The sequence below is a fragment of the Canis lupus genome, chromosome 34, assembly GCF_003254725.2.
Source record: "Canis lupus dingo isolate Sandy chromosome 34, ASM325472v2, whole genome shotgun sequence".
Taxonomy (NCBI): Eukaryota; Metazoa; Chordata; class Mammalia; order Carnivora; family Canidae; genus Canis; species Canis lupus.
In genome coordinates, this window is record NC_064276.1 from 29,579,365 (window position 1) to 29,597,104 (window position 17,740).

Below are 17,740 nucleotides of genomic sequence, written 5' to 3' on the forward strand. Positions count from 1 at the left end.
CCAACTTTTTACAGTTCAATCACTGGATTTAGGCAGTGGGTCATTGAATGGTTTTACTAATCAAAATGAGGAATTAAAGCAGGTAATTTCTCAATATTTTTCCTTTTTGGAGAACCTTTAAAAGAATTTCTTAAAAAGGAGTTTGGGGACAGATAATGCAAATACATTACTTAATTTTATAGCTGCTGGAAAATATTTGAACAGTAAAAAGATCTCACTTATCTAGGACCTTAGGATTTAATCCTTTCTACTGACTTTACTCTGCTGCTTAAAAATATTCTCTGGTTTTCCCAATACTTCAAGGCAAAGCAGTGTAACAGAAAAGACTTTTTTCTTGATCCAACAGTGCCCTATTATTCTTTGACCTAACCTCTTCTCTTCAAAAGCTATCTTCATTTATATTGCTCTAAAGCCATTTCCTCTCAGCTCCTATTATCCATTTATGCCTTCAGTCTTCATGCCTTAAAATTGCTCCTTTTTTTCCTACCTCTCTACTGAAATTGCTCTCTCAAAGGTCATTAATGAGTTTCTTCTTCCCAAATACAAGATACACTTTCAATTTCCTTATTTTTCTCAATCTCTACTGTTTTGCACTAGAAACTACTTTTTTGTTTGTTTGTCTCATTTAGCTTACAAAGGAAGAATATGGTTAGGATGTCTGACATTTTGTCAGCAAATCTCAAAAGAGACATTACAATGATGGTAAAGCTCATTAAACATAAAGCTTAAAGTCTATACTGTTTCCAAGGTAGTTTTAAGGACCTCAACAAGTGGAAGGAGTTTGCATATTTTTAGTCTTACATTACATTAATATTACAAGCTTCATCATATAATTTACTTTAAACAGGAGTCATCATGATCGCTCTGGTTCCAATTATGCCTCATATTTTTAAAGCCAAATTCTACCTAGTGATTAGATCAGATTCTCTGATTCTTAGTTTCATCTCCTGGTAGTGATCATCTGGTTGGTTAGTTCATATTTTTTCTAGGAAGGCACTTAATAGGTTGCTAATCAGCAAATTAACTGTTATTCTTGGTCATGTATATATAGGGTATTAGTTAAAGGGTAAGGTGGCATTCAGATGGCACAAAACATGGCACTTGGGAAGCAGAGGCTAAAGATAGTTCAGTTTTATTTCTAGGACAGTAGTTATCATTTTTGGCACATTCTATTCTTTGCTTATCAGTATCCCCTGCTTTGCATTGGAGAGCTTCATTAAACATTTTACTAGTTGCAAACTGCTAACTTGGTGTCCTAGAGTTTATAAAGATTTAGTTCACCTAAGCAGTGACATAGACATTCCTATCACCACCTGTGTCCTTCTGGTAATTAGTTTCTTGATTTCCATTTCTATATATGTATATATACATATATAGATATACATATATACATATATGACATGTAATTGTCATATATATGATTATGGAGATAGATAATAAATATCAGAAATAGAATATTTAAGGATTCTCTCTCTCTCTCTCTCTCTCTCTCTCCCTCTCTCTCCCTCTCCCTCTCTGTCTCTCTTTTAGGCCTGTTTGATTATTAGGAACAGGTAAACAGGTAGACCCTCACGCTAGCACAAATATAATTTTGTATTGGATATGGGGGTACCTGGGTGGCTAAGCAGCAAAGCATCTGCCTTCAGATCGGGTCATGATCCCAGGGTCCTGGGATCGAGGCTCACATCAGGTTTCCTGCTCCGTGGGAAGCCTTCTTCTCCCTCTGCCTCTGTCTGCCTTCCTCTCAATCTCTCTCTGTGTCTCTCATGAATAAATAAATAAAATCTTAAAGAAAAACTATATTGGATATGTGGTCGGAACGAAGAGAAATCTAAGAATGAATTTTAAGTGGGCTAAGCCTCAAAGAGAGTGGAAGATGGTTCTTGAGTCAATGCATTTCTCTTGGCCTCCAGCAGTGAGTCACTGATCTATAACCAACACTGTTGATATGATTCCTATTTTTGTCCATGTGTGTACCTATGGCAATTGACTACCTTTTATTGCTATTTGCTACTGCTGCTTCTTAATTTTGTCTTATACATGATCTCTTATGGTCATTGAAATATTACTATACCTCTGTTAGTCACTATTAGCTACACCATCCACTTGCTCAATCAGCCTGAGTTTCCCAATATACTTCATTAAAAGCAAGACTTTCTTTGCCCAAATTTATCGTATCATGTATCATGCAAGTGTTCTTAATGGAGATAAGATATCTATTCCTGGTCCAAACAGCTTAAGTCATATGACATGACCACATGGCAAAATAAATGAAAATACTATGAAATGATGGCTGTGGATGAGACTGTGTTGATTAGGTTGGGGTGTTGCCAGTCAGGCACTAAAGTTGGCACTAATCCAATCATTATCTGCTTCCTAAAAACCCTTCTATATATATTTTTTTTCTTGCATCTCTTGACATTTTTTTTCACATCATTGACACTTTTCTATCTCTGTCTCTGAAGTGAAAGAGAAGAGACACTTTCCTTTCTGAAAAATTTCCTCCCAATTTCCTTATTGAATAGGTGCCTTAAGGTTTTATCCTTGGATGTACATTTTATTCCCTTTGATTTTTCTCAAGACATAATAATTCTTATGAAGTCAGTTATAACATCTTTCATATAGTTCTTGAGTCTATAGCTTTAGCTTTAACTACTCTCTGAAATGCCAAATCTTCCTTTCCAATCACTGATTCGTTTTCTCTACTTGAACGTCTCCCATGTTTATGTATACTAGTTCTGAAACAAACTTGTTATTCCTGGTAGCCCTTAAATAGAGATCTCACTCTGACACTGATGTTTCCAATAATGGAATGACAATTCGATTAATTACCAAGTTTTATCCTTGAACTACCTCTTTTCTTCATCCCCTACCTTTAGTCAGATGCTAAATACTATGTAGTCTACCTCCATATTATTTCTTTCATCCTCTATCCTGTATTCTCATGCTCACTACTTAGTTCATGCTTTCATTATTACTCCTAACTAGACAAGCATATTCAGTATCTTCCCTGTCTACAGCATCTATTCATCACTGTCACACTAACCTTCCCACAAGAATTTCAGATATATAAGTCCCCATTTCAGTAAAGTCTCAGTGGCAAATAGATGGCACATTCAATTGGGTAATTTTAAGAGAGTTTACTAGAATTTTAAAAGGTGCTAGATGAGTGAAGAGAGAACACAAGGGATAATACCATACCTTGAGGTTCACATCCTGTATTTTTCCTGTCATTATACCTGAAGAAAAGAGAGATAAGGAAGTGGTTGTTGGAACCCAAAGATACAAAGGACTATGTAGAGAGGCCATCTGTCTTTAAGGAGGAAGCCAACCTCACAGGAAGACAATTTAGGAATATAACCTACCTCACTGTCCTTCCACCTTCCAGATATCCTGCCAGTGTTTCCAAATGGGCAAACCCAACTGGAAGCCTAAAGGCAAAGGATCTCATGAATGTGGTCCAGATAGATGTAGAGCAGAGAATGTATCTGAAAGGGCAAGTAGTTCAATTCAATCCTCTTAAATAGCTTTTCATTGCTTACTAAAATAAACAGTGTTTAAAGTGTTGCACTGAATGGCCTAAATCTTTCCTATTAGCTTTATTATATTTTTTGGCCAAATTGAGCTGTAGGAAGTCTCCATATTTTCATATTTCACTATAGTATATGCCTCGTTCTTTATTGAAAACACTTTCTTCCTTTGACACATCTCTACCACCTGAAAAAAGTACATATGCTTTGAGACTTGCTTTACCATTTCTCATCTATATTTTTTCCTCAATGTTTATATAGTATGGATACATTCAATTTCTGTAAATATGACTCTGTCTTATTTAGACACTTATTCCAGCTTGTACTTGTGGTAGTCAGAATTCTAAGATGGCCCCTAATATCCCTTCTCCCTCCCCAAATGTGCATGCCCTGTGTAATTCCTTAGCTTTTGACTATAAGCAAGAACAGTGAATATGATGGTACATCATTCTTATGATTATACATTTTATATGGGAAAGGGATTTTCTAAATGTATTCAGTCAATTTTGAGTTAATCAAAAGGGATATTATTCTAGGTGGACCTGACTAATAAGATGAACCCTTGAAAGAGATTAGCACCTTTCTTAGGACATTTAAATCATGGGAAATTCTCCTGCCAGCCTTGCAGCCTTGGAGAGGGACACGTAAGAAATGGTGGACATCCTTTAGTAGATGAGAATGGCTTCCTGTTGCCAACTAGCAAGAAAGCAAAAATCTCTGTCTTACAGTCATAAAGAACTGAATTCTACGAATAATCCATGAGCTAGGAATAGGACTAACCCTCCAGTGAGATTGCGGCCCTAGCTGGCCCCTTGCTTTTAGCCTGGTGAGACCCTTAGCAGAGGACCCAGCTAACCTATACCCAGACTCTGGAACAGTGGAAACTATAAGATAACAATTTTTGTTTTAAGTCATTGAGTTTCGGTAACTTATTACACAGCAATGTAAAACTTTATATACTTCAGTTAAGTCTGTATCTGTCTTACTCAAACTTTCAAAGTTATAAACTTCTTGAAAGCTTTAATTATGTTTTAATTCTATAAGATTCTCTATAATTATTTGAATAGGTGACATAAAATATATATAAAGCAACAATAGGAAAAAACCCAAATGTTTGCACATTATATGATATACTCTTATGATAAAACCTACATATTCTCTGAAGCACTAGAAATATATTGTATTGAAATCTTACCTAGAGGAGTTGAGCTATTAAGTGAACAATGGAAATCTTTGTGTTCAAAGATTAATATTATAGGACTTGTTTTATATAATCAGTGCACAATAGAGGATTAGAGTAGGTTGGATAATGGTTTCCCAAAATGATTTCAAATTATAGATTATTTAAGTCTTATAGGGTGTCCAAATATCACCTTATTCAACTCATTAGCTTTGTACTTGACAAACAATAATACCTCCAGATGACCAAAACCACACTTATAGAATAAGTCAGTAACAGAGTGTAGGTCTGGATTCAAGCCTTTGCTATACCATACTGAGCAACATTTGCTACCTCTTACTACACCCTGATGAGACTGACTGACCCAAACAGACAGAGGGAGAGCCACAGGTTCCTGAATGGGTTCAAAACACCAGACGATGAAAAAAAAAAAAATTAAGATGAGTTACATCACCTTAAATTTAATAAATTTAATTTCTATTAAAATTTAAAGAAAATTAAAAAAAATTAAGATGTTATTTTCAAGGCCACAAACATTGTCTGGATTGAAACAGAAGAATGAATGATTTTAGAGATGTGAAGGAAGGTCAATTAGTGTTTATTTTGTTTTGTTTATCAGTTTTGTAGCTGAAAATATTTTTTTATTCTAAGCAAAAAGTTCAGGCTTTTAAAGCATAAAAATTTTTTTTTTAAGATTTTATTTATTTATTCATAGAGACAGAGAGAGAGGCAGAGACACAGGCAGAGGGAGAAGCAAGCTCCATGCAGGGAGCCCAACATGGGACTCGATCCCGGGTCTCCAGGATCATGCCCTGGGCTGCAGGCGGCGCTAAACCGCTGTGCCACCAGGGTTACCCTAAAACATAAAAATATTAAAAAGCAGTTTTCCATTCAGAAACACCAAATAAAGAACGGTGTTAGATTTGAGAGTATTGCGTGGTCAAAAGAAGATACCTCAAAAATGAACATTGAGACAAGCAGAAGAGATTTGGAAGGAATAGAAGGAGTTAGCACTTCAAAAGATGCATGATTTTAAAGTTAGCATTTCCTTTCTACAAATGGAGTTAGAGAACAGAAGGCAGATGCTGTCTGATTATCTCAGATTCAGCTAAAGGAGGATGTCATTTGTTACTCCAATTTACAGGAACTGCATAAAACAGTCATAACAGGAGCATATTTTCCTTGCCTGCGCCATGTTAATCATCATTACATCTTTTCTGATCACTCCAGAAAGAAAAGTTACAGATGTTAAGGGAATGGGGCAAACATAAAAAAAGAGAACTATGCTCCAGATAGTGTTCTTTTCTGCAGATGAAGTGAAAAGAAATGAAATTTTCCAATTTTGTAAATAAAATGTGAAGCTATATGTATCTTCATGTTAGTCACATTCTAATAAAATAAATAAAAGATGAGATGAATATTCATTTTGACTTCATTTTCTACTTTTTTTTCAGAATACTTAAAGTTTGAGAGAAATGTGAGACAACTTCTTTTGTTTCATCTTGTCTTGGGACTTTTTACTGGAGGGCTCTATTATATTTGGATTCGAATTCACTGCGGTATGTTAGGAAATCATTTTTACATTATCTCAGGGTGATTCAGAAAATCTTGATTATTCAGTTGACTTGAGAATACACTGGAGGAATCAGCTGGATATCAAGGTATCCAGAGCTTTATCTCATGTCACTTAATGTGAAGATAATGCCTTTTCTACTAAAATTTAAAGAAAACTAATATTTTGAACATTTTTACATACACTTTTAAGATTTAAAATGAGTTTCAAAGGTTATTTTCAGGCCTGCTTTTAAAGAAACCTAAGTGGAGGTCTTTAACTTTCACCAGTTAAGAAAACTCAATGTGATGTGAATTACTGCAGGTAATGACACAACTTCCATTACTCTACTTATTTAATTGAAACTCTAATTAAGAAACATGTGCTAATCTTTACTTTGATAGCAACCTAGAAATACTATATACCTACTTAAAATCTACCCCATTTACCACATTAAGATTAGCGGCCCACCTTACTACATTTCTCAAAGGAAGTAACCTCTCTCAAGCTCCCTTCAGCCTCTGACCAAGATGTAGCATATAATACCAGTGGAGACCAGTGGAATTGTGCGAGGCAAGAGGCTCTGGGTCCACTATTGTTTTTATTTAAAGGAATAAATTCTATTTTGTACTCAGAAAAATCTGAGGTTCTTTGTGCACATCTCTTAACATGATATTTTAAGTGCATACACACACAGACAAATAAGAATATTGTTTTTGTTCTTGCTATCATATTACTCCACACTTGTATTGCTATCTTTCAAATAGTATTAAATAAATATTTCTGAATAAATTATAAAAACAGTATATGCACATGGTAAAAAAAAAAAAAAAAAATCACAACTTTAAATGGTACAGTATGGAACGCCTGGGTGGCTCAGCGGTTGAGCGCCTGCCTTCACCCCAGGGCATGATCCTGAAGTCTCAGGATCGAGTCCCACATCAAGCTCCCTGCATGGAGCCTGCTTCCCTCTCTGCCTATGTCTCTGCCTCTCTCTGTCTCTCTCTCTCTCTCTGTCTCATCAATAAATAAATAAAACCTTAAAAAAAAATAAAGGGTACAGTAAAAAGAAAAATAAGAAACTTCCCTCTCATTTCCCATTCTTTACTCTGTACCATCCCCTGAGGTAAGGATTTTAATAACTATCCTAATTATTTCTTATTCTGTTTATCTCTGTAACTCCAAGTAAGTTTTCTATTACCTCTGTTTCTGAATTAATTTGCTTAAGAATTATTTATTAATTTTTTTGATGATTGAATTCACTGAAAAATCCCTCTCATTCTCATATCTATCATTAGAAGAGACTTTGAAGTCCTAATTAAGGATATGAAACTTTACCATCATGTTTTACTTAGTTTTACTTTTGTTTCTATGCTCTTTTCATATTTTGACATGGAGCAATTCAATTTCCTCTGATATCCCCTCCTGCCTCCATCCACAGTGCTCAGACTACCTGGGTACTTTAGAGAGCTTGCTTTCTGTTACTGCTGCATAATCACCTGCTTAAGAATTAAGATCAGTACTTCTTGGAGACTGTCTCTCTGTTCCTTTGTTTTTCTCTGTGCTTGAGTATGTAGACGACTTCTTAGAAGATATCTGATAACCGGTTTTTGTAAATGAGCTTTCTTCCTTCTCTTGAAGAATTCTAGGGTCATCTCTTCATTCTTGGGTTCGGGAAAATTTACAATTACGTTTCTAGACATATGGGACATTTTTACATTTGTTACATTCGCCCTTAGAGAATTGTTTCAGTGTGAAGATTTTGGGTCCTCTTTCTACTCTTGAAATCAGTGTTAGATATTTTTTTTATTATTATCATTATACTCATAGTAATTATTTTCTAAATATTCTCAAAACAGTTGCTATTTTGTTAATAATCTTCCTCTAAATTATTTTTTGAATACCCATTAATTAGATTTGAGCATCTTGTATTATTCTTTATGACTTTCATTTATTTTTTATTTTCCTTTCCACTTTTTAATCGTGTATTTTAGAATATATCTTCCAATATCATTTGTATTTTGACAATAGTAATTTTAATTCTAAAAGGCTTTTTCTTATTAATGACTTTTGGCTTTTCCTTGAGTATATTAATTGATTTATTGTGCTTTTTAACATTCTCTCTTACCTGCTATGCTCATCATGCAAATGAAAATTCATTCAAACATGAACAGACTTGTAATATGTGAGGCAAACAGTATAATCAGAACTATAATCTGAAATAACATGGCCAGAAACATAATGACTGGCAAACAAATTAGAAAAGCTTTCAAAATTTCACTTCCTGTGCTATAGAGTAGTACATATTTTACCTAACTCTGAACATGTGTGGCAATTATTGTCTCTCTTTTTTGCCAATTATTACAAAGTCAGTCATGTCCTGGTATCAGTCACATATATAGAAAGGTGTCACATTTTCCAGGATTCTAATTCTGCCTCCAAATTTTTACTAATTGGGGCACCTGGGTGTCTCAATTGATTAAAAGGCCAATTATTGATTTCAGCTCAAGTCATGGTCTCAGGGTGGTGAGATATAGCCCCTCATGGGGCTCTCTGTTGAGTGTGAAGTCTGCTTTAGAATCTCTTTCTTCCTCTCCCCTGCTTTTCCCCCTAGCTTCACTGGAACTTGTGCACACAGAGCGCTCTGTCTCTGTCAAAAACAATTTTTTCTCTAAGTATATCCTATCATTCCTAATCATTATGTATATAAAAATCATGGTATAGAAATACTTTAGTGCCAATATATTAACATAGATATAGTTTGTAATATATTTTCTCCCTAATAATATGACATGTTTATTTCATATTAAAATAAACTCGAATATGCTTTGTTATAGATAAAAAAAAAAAACAGATTTGAATGTGAAAATATTTTCAGGTTTCTTTGATAAACATAATTTCCTTATATGCAACCTGCTAAAAGATATATTGGTGCACTTCAAAGTCAATTGAAACAGAAAGAAGGGTGGTAATTTATTGTAGTTCACTGATGTGTATCCCAGTGGAAGACAATTCAACCTTTTGTAGAAATTCCAGAAACTAATTTACTACACAGTGTGGGAGTGTTCAAGGAAAGTCTTCAACATTCTCTGCTAACCCTCTAATCCTTGGATTTCCACCAGTGAATAAACTGAGATTTGTTTTAGAGAATTATTATTTTATCTTAAAAGAATTGATTGTGCAAATATTTGCAATTTTCATTTGAAATTCTGAAAATTAGAAATTCTTTCTATCATAGAAAGAAATGAACATCAATTTTTCATTAAAACATTAAAACATTTTCTGTCCAAGTTCCATATTGTAAAACATTACAAAAAATTAAAATAGTTATCCAAGAATAGTAAGCATCTCTCTACTTCATTAATTAACTCAACTAGCATGTGTTAGCATCACAGGATACCTGAAATTCTGGTATTTTTAGAATCAATAGGATCAAGGGAAATTAAAAAGTAATACAGTCCTAGAAAAACATCACAGAAAAGTAACTTACTACATTTAATAATATAATTTCACATTAAGACTCTCTAAATTGCTTTGGGAACCTATTTCACTAGGGATTATGTTTATTTTCTGTGCTTGTCAAATGGTTATAAACAAAACTTAAATTGTTTTTAACAACCGCTAAAAAAAAAAAACCTTTTAGTCTTTCAACCAATGTTATATACAATATACATCTATAAATATTATATATATATATATATATAACATATACTATGTTAAGTATTTGGTCTTCCTTGTAAAAACAATATAAAATGAACAAAAGGAAGAAAAAGTAGGTCTTTCATGATAATCTCTTTTTCAACAAACCTATTAACCATATTGTGTATAGCAATATGCAGATTCTATGGAAATTTCTCAGATAAGCACATTTTCTAGAATTCAAGACTGAGTGTGGGAAATGCACATGTGAACTCACAATTATGCAAGGTAGAATAAAACAAATACATAATTAGTGTACAAAGAGGTACAAAATGTGATGAGGGAGTTATAATACTTTGGATATAAACAAGGAGTTTCAGTGGTCTATAAATAAAAAAAACAGATATTGGGGTAGATACTACTTAAATAATTACTTATAATCAGACACAATGGTTGGCATGTAATACAACTGGTTTTCCTTCTTTCTATATTTCCCTACCTCCAAAAAAATGACATAAAGATTAGTTAGACTTAAAAAGTAATCATTACAAAAGCAGAATGTAGAAAAAAATGTAAAATAGAAATGTTCACTCAAGCTACAGTATCTATAAGTTGACATCAAATGACAAAAACTGACATCAAGAAATCCAGAGTGGCAAAGACTGCTAGCAGCCTCCCAATGATCCACGCTGTCCTTTTCATAGAGTAGAAATATTTCTGTGAAGTGGCTGTCATTCAGGAACTTCGTTTCCTAACAGTCTGGCATTTTGGTGGGACCATCAGATTATTTCTTGCCAGTTGACTGTGAGCTCAGTAATGTATGTCTTCATTCCTCCTGGGCCTCTGTTGTTTTTGTAGAAGTAGGTGGGCCTTCTCCAACCTTTTTTTTTTTTTTTTTCCTTTTACGTACGTTAGGATGCAAAGGACCCAAGACTTGTGGCCTTGGTACTACAGGATGGAAAGAATCCTTGCTTAACACTTGGAAAAAAAAAATCTACTTCCAAACAGCAACACTATCAATAAACTATTATATGGGCAAGAAATAAACTATTTGTTATACCTCTAAAATACAGAATTTTTATTGTTATTACAGGGGCTTGTATAATAGTATCCTTACTAGTATCCTAGAATTCTTTTAACATAAACCAAAAATAAAGGAATAATAATTTATGGTTGAATATGGTAGAAGTAAACAGAGAGCAGCTATTTTGCAATTTAAATAATAAGATTTACTACCTGGACTTTGGTTTGGCAAACATTTTTTAAAGGGTTAAGTAATAAATATTTAGGATTTGTGAGACAAACAGTCTATGTCACAGCTGCTCCATTCTGTCATTGTAATGCAAAAGCAGCCATAGATAACACATAAAGAGATGGGAGTGGTTGCATTACAATAATACTTATAAAAAATAATCCTGAAGGCCATCGTTTGCAGACCCCTGGCTTAGCTTTGGCACACTTTCTCCACCTGGTGGCAGCAAATTAAATTGCAAGAATAGCTAAATGGTGTAACTAAATTTCAGGAAATAAAATAATTGAAGAATGAAGTACACCTAAAGTCATAAAGCGCACTTGTGCGTAGAGATGTTATTATTATTATTTTTTTTTACCCATACAGCTACTCCGCTATCTCAATGGTTGAAAATCCAGCTCCTGGTTAAAATGTATATAGCACTGATTATTTTATAAATACTTATTTTTAAAAATTAAGATAATTCCCAAGAAAAATGGGAATATTCTTTACCTATTTTATGGCATCATTTTTAGCACGTTTAATAATGGAACAACAAAAATGACAGAATTAAAGCTTACTTTTATTATATTAGTTACTATCTGACTCAATGTGTTTAAAATAAGACTAAGATATTGGATATGTGGGTAAAACAAGGTTTCAAAGACTTTCATGATGGTACTTGAATTTTCATTATATTTTATGCATGGTTTCTCTCATTCAAGTAGCTTCACAGAGTTGGATTAACAGTTGTGTCCATAAGTAATAAAAATGAAGGGACTGGATTCATCAGTATGGTAGCACACTGCCAAGCCTCCTGAATCTAGGGAGGCTCTATACTATTCAGAAAGGTTTATAATACTAATCGACTCTGTGCCTTGGAAAAAAGTTTTATTAGTTTTTTAATATCAAAATTAATTTAAAATTTTAAGAATTTGTTTAAAGACAAGTAGTTATTGCTAATGGAAAAGAATATTAATTTGAATATTGTAAAAAAATAAAAGAAAGCTCAGTTTTCCTTTCTTTAGATCAACCAAGCTCCAGATTTTAAATATTTTGTTAATACCCTGTAACTTCACAAAACTTTTGATAAGAAACACAACACTTTTGAAAAATAAAGTTTCTTTTTGAAATCCTCATTAAAATATAAATATGAGAGAGTAAGGAGGTAAAATTTTCTATAAAAATGTTGGTTTGCAACATGTCAATTACTACTGTTCTATCTATCCTTTACTTCCAACCACTGTTTGAATTACTCATGAAGTCACATGTAACTATCTTGATTTAAGTAGATGGACCTTCAGTGAAATCCTCCAAAATTATTGTCTAACGCACTTATTTGAATGTGTGGTCAGGATTTCTTTGTGCGATGTAAAAAGAAAAAAAAAAAAGTGAATCCACAATGTTTGATATCAACAGGAAGACCAGTTTAGTAAAAATAAAAGTTTAGCACCTGAGAGTAATTGTAGATAACATTTAAAATTTAATGGGCTTACTGTATATAGACTTTAACTTATTGGTAATGAGAGCACCATAGAATTTTCAGAATGAAAATAATGTGATGGTTTCAAGTATTTTATTTGTAAATGTATAAGAAATGGATTGAAAAAGAGAAAGACCAAATGTAAATATATGTATATAGATGGATGGATGGATAGGTAGATAATGTTCATGACTTTTCCCTAATTAGATTTTTGGTTTTCCTTTAGATTATTTTATACTTCTTTTATATCACCAGATAACACAAGATCTGCTGATATTTTGGGTTCATAGTAGATTTTTAATCAATATGTATTGAACTGGAAGGAATTATATTGTTAAATAAAATGTTTTATTGTTAAATCAAAATATTCTTAAGGAGTTATTTTCCTGATCATGTGCAGAAAACCTGATATTCTCTGTAAAGATGGAATAGAAATTACATAGATGGATGCACACAAAAGCAATATAGAGTATCATACGTTGAACTGAACAATTGAAGGTTTTTATCTAGGATGCTAACACTCATTACATTAACCTCTGTAATTAAAATGACTTCTTTTTATAATACACAATTGAATTTGCTACTAACACTAACATGATCAATATAATGGGTGAAATTTACGTTAATTTGAACATGAAATTACTTGTTTCCTAAGGTTAGGATTAAATTAAGGCATCCTCTCCTAATGCTGATTAAATCAATGAAAATAATCACCTGCAAACAAAGTTTAAAAATGCATATGTCCATAGACATCAAATGTGATTCTTTAGTTTTACTTTGTAACATAAGTGGAGATATACATACTTTAGTTTGTCTTATAGCCTGTCTTTTTGGAAAAAAGAATTTTCCACTGGGAAATAATTTTGTATATAGCTGAATTCCTCTTGTGATTTGTGTATTCTTGCCAGGACTTCGGGGAGTGTGATGCGTTGAAAAATAGCACACAGAGGATATTTTAGAGCAATAAAACTATTCTTAACAAAACTGCAATGCTGAATACATGACACCAGTGTTTTGTTTTTTTTAAAGTTCATACCATAAAGAGTAAACTCAAATGTATAAGATTTAAAAAAACAAACAAACAAGAGGTAGGGACATCTAGGTAGCTCAGTCAGCTAAGGTTTCCACTCGATTTCAGCTCAGGTCATGATCTCAGGGTCTTGAGATTGAGCCCCATGGCTCGAGCTCAGTGAGAGACTTTGTTGCTCTCCCTCCCCCTGCTTGCGTGTGCTCCCTCTCTCTGAGTTTTTCATAAATAAATAAATAAATAAATAAATAAATAAATAAACAAATAAGTAAATAAATAAATAAATACACACACATATATGTACATGTATATATATATATTTACAGATTTTATTTATTTATTCATGAGAGATACACAGAGAGAGGCAGAGACTCAGGCAGAGGGAGAAACAGGCTCATCTCAAGGAGCTCAAAGTGGGACTCAGTCCCCAGGACTAGGATCACCTCTGAGTCACCCAGGCGTCCCAATAAATAAAAATTTTTAGAAAGGAATCTGTACAAATGTACAAAATAAGGTTCCCGAAGGGGAAGAGGATAAAAGGTGTTGAACCAAGTAACTTCGGAAATGAATGGGTATTATAGGATTTCACTCATACATGGAATTTAACAAATAAAATAGATGAACGTTGGGGGAAGAAAAGAGAGGCAAACAGGAAACAGACTCACAATTATAGAGAACAAACTGAGGGTTATTGGAGAGGAGGGTGGTTGGATGGATTAAATGTAAATCATATTGACAGCATGTGGTATAGTACTGTGATAAAAATGACTCTCTACCTCTGTTGTTTTCCAAAAACCTATAACTCGAGTCTATCTATGATAAAACATCTGACAGATCCCAACTGTGTAATATTTTACAAAATATCTGATCGATACTCTTCAAAATTGTCAATGGAAACATTGTCATAGCTAAGGGGAGCTTAAGTAGATGTGACAACTAAATGAGATGCATCCATGGGAACTTGGACCAACAACAAAAAAAGAGCATTAAGTAAAAACCAGAGAAATTTGAATAAATGTGAACTTTGGTTAATAATATTGTTTCACTATTGATTCATTAACCGTGACACAGGTACATACAAAGGTAAAATGTTGATTATAGAGACAATTGGGTGTGGGAAATATAGGAACAAACCTTGCAACTTTTCTTTAAATCTAAAATTATTCTAAAATTATAAGTTTATGTTTAAAAAGGAATTACTTTCACTTAACACATATAAAGTTTTATATCCCATTTAAGCCTAAAAATCACTCTGTTTCAGAATAAATTATAGTGCTTCTCTCAAAGAATTGTTTTAAAGATAAAATAATGCATCATAATGACTATTCTTATTCATAGTGGTAGTCTCAATAGGTAAAACAATTATGTTGATCAATGAAATCAAGCAAATACAATCATCTTCCTCCTTTTCACACATACTGCATACACACACACACACACACACACACACACATCCACTAGATCATCTTTATTGTTCCCTGGCTATAATGGTAACAGTAAATTCAAAGACTGGCTGGGTCAGGCAAAGAAAAATGATGGAATGGATTCTTTTGAGAAGTTGAGGTTCTGGATTTGGATTCAGAAGGTTAAAAGTGGAGATGTATATTTGATTGATTAGGTAATCTGTGCTTAGGGACTGATAAAAGAGTCAATACCGAGTAAATGTTAGTGTTTGGTGTTTTTGTATGCTTCATCTGATTTTTATTCAGCATATCCAGTGTTTGCTTTAAAGAATATATGAATTTAGAGTAGTCTGTAAATCTATTTATTAAATGTCTGTTGTGCATTGGACTAAACTATGACTTTTATAAAAATATACATATATACATACGTTAATATTTTATACTTGTATAGTTTTTTTAAGACTTTATTTACTCATGAGATACACACAGAGAGAGGCAGAGACACAGGCAGAGGGAGAAGCAGGCTCCATTCAGGGAGCCCGCTGTGGGACTTGATCCCGGATCCTGGGATCAGGCCCGGAGCCAAAGGCAGACGCTCAACCTTTGAGCCAACTAGGCATCCCAACATACATAGTTTATATATACATATACACACACATATATGTATAAATAAATACACAAACATGCACATACATACACACACACACACACCATTAACATATCCTTGCTTTGGAATTTGAAATCTAATATGTGAGATAAGAGTACATGCAAATGAAAATAATATAAAAAGAAAAGGAGGTCAATTTATCTAGAGCTCTTTACCAGAAAATGTATCCAACATATTTAGAAATATGTTACAACAATAAGGCCAAGGGATAGGGATCCCTGGGTGGCACAGCGGTTTGGCGCCTGCCTTTGGCCCAGGGCGCAATCCTGGAGACCCGGGATCGAATCCCACATCCCACATCGGGCTCCCGGTGCGTGGAGACTGCTTCTCCCTCTGCCTGTGTCTCTGCCTCTCTCTCTCTCTCCTCTCTCTCTCTGTGACTATCATAAATAAATAAAAAAATAAAAATTAAAAAAAAAATTAAAAAAAAAAAAAAGGCCAAGGGATAGAGATAAGCCAAAATAGAGGGTCTGTAATTTAAAGGCTGAAATCTAAGAGGAAAAGGGGTTAGATAAAAAGGTGTCGAAGTTTTGAGTGATCAACTACTGCTGGACAGGGAAAAAAATGACTCTGATGAAGGAATTATAATAAGGGAAAGTAGTTATAGTGATTACTAGATTTAAGATGTTCAGACAGCAGATGGCATGGGAGTGAGAGATCAGATGAATAGGAGATGCAAGTATCATATTGGCAATTAAAGTTTTGGGTGTGAGACTGTTTTGGATAATGGCAAGATCCAGGGAATATCTATTGTCATTTATGTTTGAACATGGAAGACAAATGGTTGAAGCCAATTTGGTGGGCCAGTTTTGATGACAGCCAAGATGAATGGAGTATCTATACGTACTCTTACCTGGACCAACCTGGTTCATACCTATGTCATGACATAATTATCAGTACCACTCCCTTTCTCTCTCAAATTTCACTATTTTGAATATAACTTATATGATAATTTTAACTTTGACCCAATAGGCAAACTCTGTAATGATTAGGTTGAATTGTCAGGAGTTTTTAAAATAAGGGATAAAGGAGAAAAGTGGAAGAAAATTACAAGTTGCTGCTTTGAATGGGAGCTGAACAAGGAGAAGAAGAAACATGAGGGAGGAGGAGTAACAGTTTGGAAGGCATCCAAACTTATTTCCTGTGTCTCCTCAGCAAGGCTGTTTCTGCACCCATCTGGTTTATTCTATGATTTTGGTGCATGCCCTGTACTTCATCATGAACTTTATTTGTGCTGTGCCCCTAAATGAAGTAATTTTTTTCTCTTTTGCTTCCTCAAAACCATTCCCTCAACTGTCCAAAGCTTAGTTCAAAAATGGCCTCAATAAAATACCTTTAAGTAATAGGAATAAATAGTAATCTAAACTCTGTGATTTAAGAAGGATGCAGCATTTAATGTTTATTGATTGTGTCTTGCAGAACGTATACCAGATCCTGGTGAACTTCCAGGAAGTTTAATACTCTCTGGTGACTGTTGAAAACTAAAAAAAAGTCGTCTGGTGAGATATATTTGATATATTTGATATTTGATACTTAGTCTCAAATATCTGTTCAGCTGGGTATTGGGGGTATGTTTAATCCATCCATGTTCACGCAGCAAGAGCTTTATCCTTTAATCAAGGATAGAAATTTTACATGCTGTAGCTAAGTTGCTATGTAGATTCGTGTGCAAACTGTTAGGCTTATAAAGTTTATGGTAAATATGGCCTCTTTTGTGTGTTTCCACATACAAAAACACTAGTGTATGGGTTAATACTTGTACTCTGAGAAAGCTTTATTAAAAAACAATAAAGGTTAAAAAAATAAAGATATTTGGTTGTTGATGTTGGTGTTGTTTCTTTCTTTCTTTTTTTTTTTTTTTTTGAGGGTGTGACAAACCCACTCTCTTCACTACTAACTTTTAACTTCTAACTTATTGTTAAAGGCTTTTTTGTCTTTTTTTTTTTTTTTTCATATCATACAATAGGAAGTCAGTTGCCTATAATCACTAAGGCTCAGGAAGATGAAAGTGCCAATGGCCCATGCTGG

General features: G+C 33.7%; 1 long non-coding RNA gene across 2 annotated transcripts in view; it reads left to right on the forward strand.

Annotated features, from left to right (window-relative positions):
• Positions 1-17,740, forward strand: part of LOC118353237 (uncharacterized) — a 197,527-nt gene that overhangs the window by 128,898 nt on the left and 50,889 nt on the right. The window contains exons 3-4 of one of the 2 annotated variants that reach the window (XR_007408260.1): positions 6,165-6,269; positions 17,132-17,211. This is a non-coding gene — a long non-coding RNA (uncharacterized LOC118353237). Of the gene's footprint in view, positions 1-6,164; positions 6,270-17,131; positions 17,500-17,740 lie in introns of those variants that run through there. The other variant, XR_004811793.2, reaches the window with a different exon arrangement.